Genomic DNA, 4,028 nt, shown 5'->3' with positions numbered 1-4,028 from the left:
CTTAGCTCTCTGCAGCCAACATGATTTTTTTCTGCTATTCAAAATCCAGTTTAGTTGGTATGTTTCTGTGTCTCTTTGTTCTGTGCCAGCATCTTAATGCATTTTTAGATATGTTATTTTAGACGTTTCGCAATACATATGAAACGTATTTGTTCGACAGGGTAAAAACAAAATAATTAAGGTATAACTAATATAATTAAAATCGTACATATTTATCAGAAAGATAAACTAAACAAGTAAAAGGTTCGAGTCGGAAGCTCACGAATTGGGGATACCCTTCACCCTATTATTCCAACACCAAGCCCGAAATCGGCCCCTACTATAAATAACATACATTTCAACCTCTGCTAATCCCTGGCAAAAAGACAACTAAATCTATAAAAAAAAAAAGTTTGTTGTGTCCTCCATAAACAGTGGACCTCATTCAAACATGCATATAAATTTATTAACCTACTTACCGAGAGTGCTGTCCGCTGATTCAATGGTACAGCACAGGGGCTTCGATGCGGATACGGACCTTTGAACTGTAAAAATACAATAACAATAGCAATATCAACATCACGACACAAAATAGCAAAACTAACATGAATGGCAAAGCGCAAATAATGCCGTTGATATTTGATGCACACAAGTTACTAGAAAGTGCCCATGTGGTGTGTGTGTGTGTCTGTATGTGTATGTGTGTTGGCGTGTGAGTAAGTGCCATTTATCCCGATGCAGCGTGCAGTGTGGACGGACGTTGTCTGCATTGTGGGGCATTTTATAGGATTTACGTATGTTTAATTTGGAGCGTAAACTAAACACAGCAGCTGCGGACATGCCACGATGGATATACAAAGGTATGGATGAGAGGGCTGTGCCAGTTCTTATGGAGCTGCAGATAGCAGCATGGCTCATGACATATGCCATGGATAATTTATTCTTAAAACACGTGCCAAAGGATGTGTATTTTATGTGTGGAAGCGTAAGTCATGGCATCGCAACAACTTAGTTTGAAAACTCTACTAACTCTAATGTATCTAAAGTTCGAATTTTTTAAAATCATAACTTTTCTATCAATGGAAGTAGTTTCTATTAAAAGTTCTATTCCTTATGTATATACTTATAATCATTTCAAAATTCCTTTTTTGTATATTATGTACCATTATGTACCAAAATCTGTGTTTCATCGTTTGAATCTTTTTTTATTAACAGATATATTTTATTGACCTCATTTTAAATTGTTAGCCAACCTGTTTACTATTAAGCTCCAGGTTGCTGCCATGCTGCAGCAGCTGGCTTACAAGGACTGTTCTGCTGCATACCAATGAGACGACAAACACATGTATTACTGCAAAATCCCTCCATTTACGAGTTTACGACAGCAGAGGGCATATGATGACCCTTTGTTAGCTGGACTGGGTGTGTTCTCAGGAAGGCGTGACCAAAACATGTCGGAACATGCTTAATATGTGTTGTGGACGCCGCAAAAAATGTTGCAGCCAAATTGTTTGCGTGCTCGCTATTAATTTCTATAAAATATTTGAAATCTTAAGCAAGAATTTAGCCTGGAGCCTTTGTTGTGAATTCAATTGTTCCTAAATGTACAGAAATATGTATCTATGGTTGTATCCGTTTGTGAATATAACTCATTATATATTCTCTTGCAAGCACACAAAAAAAACAGATACGAAGGAGAACAGAACAACACAAAAACCTAACCTATGCCCTTTGCCGCACACATATACGAGCTATGCATTTATGCATTTCTCCAATGTGGCACATGGGCCACACACACATACACATAGCTTTATGCATTTTCATGATATACATTCGAGCGCAGGTACAAATTATGCGCTTTACATGTATGTAAATTTATCGACATGGGCATTAGTTTGATATGGGCAAATACCCCAAAATATTGAACTGAACAGAAACTCTTTCTCGACACACAGCACAGCATGCTTTTCAAGCTTTTCTTCGTGTTAAGCTTCAAGATTCCAAAGCCTTTATCATGTAGCTTTGTTACTGTAACCCTTTAACACTTTTGTTTAAAGAGTAGCATCAGTAACATAGATGCAACAGCTAGAACAAAAGAGGTAAATGCTCACATTGTTGAAAATATTTTCCAAAAATATATACTTTAGCGTCGTTTTGCTAAATAAGATATAGTTTTAAGCGATATTTATAGAAGAGAACGACTTTGTCCACATTTTGTTTAGAAATTAACCAAGTACTCTACCCAGTATTTTTTGGAAATTTAGTTTTCCGTATTAACGGAAGCGCTTCATATAAACGAATACTCGCCCAATGGTTTTGCAACCCTGCAGCGCAAACTTCTCACACTTTTTAATTTTCAGTCAACAGTTTGTCTATTAAAAAGAAAACAAACAATACATAGCAGGAACGAAGCGAAAAGTTTATTACTTCTAGATGAAATACCGGCAGGTTGCGCTCAAACCCAGGATATCAAGCAAACCAACCGCGCAGCAACAAGAATATTAACCAAGCCAACTGCAACTTTGGCAATTTAAATGCTGTACAAGTGTATCAAGGAATGCACTCACAAAAATTATTTATATACATTAATTGTTCTAATTTTCAGAACTTTGGGTCGTGCTCGCCAGTTTGCTTTGACTTGCCTTGAGACTGAATGAAATTGAAAGCAAATGTCAGGACCGGGCATAGGAGCTTAATTCAATTTACTTAGTTCAAACGACAGCAAGGCAAAAGCCAAAGGCAACAAAAACAACAGCACTTGCAACAGCAAATCCCCTGCATTTACTCTTTATATTCCTGGCTGGCAGGCAGCTTAAACTTGGTTCGTTGGGCCACCGGATGTTGCACGGCCCGGCACTGTACGCCATTTTGTTTTCTGCACAGCGATACAAAACAAAAGGTAAGACTATTGCCATCTACTTAATAAGATGAATTCAATTATGAAACCTGCTGCGTCACGATAAACCCCACAAATTAGACCCTTAAATCACCTACCGAATCGAAACCCAAATCTACCAACATGTTATTCGTGCTGCTTCTGGATGCGTCTTACGTTTGCTGCACGATTAATCCGTCTACCAGCTATCATACGACATCATACAGCTTGAAATGGATTTGATTCATGTAACAGTTTCCGTTTGCGTTGACAGTGTTCCAGCTGCTGTTGCACACAATTTGTGTATAGCGAATCACGGCAAAATTAAAAAGAAACAGAAAAACAAAACTGGTCAAGCGAAGCGTCTTAGACTGACAAATACCCTCTACAATATGTTTAATGTTTAAAAATATATAAATGACCAAAAATTAATCGCAACGCTTTTACATAAATCATAATCATATATAAATGGAGTCAACTGTGCAGTATTTATTTTAGCCTTCAATTTTAATAATCTGCCTTTGTAAATGATTGAAGCACTGTATATGTTTAGTAAAACAAAAGAGCATTCTACTAACCAAAAAACACAGACCCACCTTTGTAAAAAAAATTAATTTTTTCTTATTGAGTATTCTCTATTCTTTATTTATTTATTTGGCTGATTGACATTGCTACCAGGTGTTGCGTATGATTAATTAAATTATCTGCCAGCTGCGTTGCGTATACGCCATGTGTGTCAGCCACTCTAAGGTGTTTTTTGCTGCTGCACTGAACAAATCGCATGCAACCTTGTTGAAAGCTATTTACACTGCCTTCAGCAGAAACAACAATATGTTTTGATGAATTTACATTTGGGTATGTATGTTTGTATGTTTAATCGCCAAACTTTGCCTAAATCTCTTGCCAGCCTGGCATCTAAAGAAGTTTCCTTTTCTGCGGTTATTCAGCCCACAGCAACAGCAAAGAGTAGCAAAATGCGCAAAAATATTGCATACTTTGAAACGGTTTTCAAGTCAAGCATAATTTTAATTGATATGCCTGCCTCACAGCCGTCGTTGCCTACACTCTTCGCAAAACGGGCATCCTTGCATATACATAAATACTTTGTCACCATGCGCACTTCGCTTGTGTTGGTTTGGTATATGCGTACATATTCTTGACTGGCGACCTGCTT

The 4,028-nt window shown here is 37.4% G+C and overlaps 1 long non-coding RNA gene across 2 annotated transcripts; it reads left to right on the top strand.

The window, feature by feature from the left end:
* The first annotated feature begins 2,220 nt into the window (after positions 1-2,220).
* On the top strand, positions 2,221-3,271 carry LOC138910970 (uncharacterized). Of its 2 annotated transcripts, none has more exons than XR_011416220.1 (3): positions 2,221-2,518; positions 2,585-2,878; positions 2,957-3,271. It is a non-coding gene; the product is annotated as an uncharacterized lncRNA (long non-coding RNA). The 2 variants fall into 2 exon arrangements; XR_011416219.1 differs by having other exon boundaries at positions 2,221-2,526.
* Positions 3,272-4,028: the final 757 nt, after the last annotated feature.

This window comes from Drosophila virilis, chromosome 2 (genome assembly GCF_030788295.1).
Source record: "Drosophila virilis strain 15010-1051.87 chromosome 2, Dvir_AGI_RSII-ME, whole genome shotgun sequence".
In the NCBI taxonomy this organism is placed as follows: Eukaryota; Metazoa; Arthropoda; class Insecta; order Diptera; family Drosophilidae; genus Drosophila; species Drosophila virilis.
Note: the sequence above shows the minus strand (reverse complement) of the source record. Positions and strands in the feature narration are given on the sequence as shown.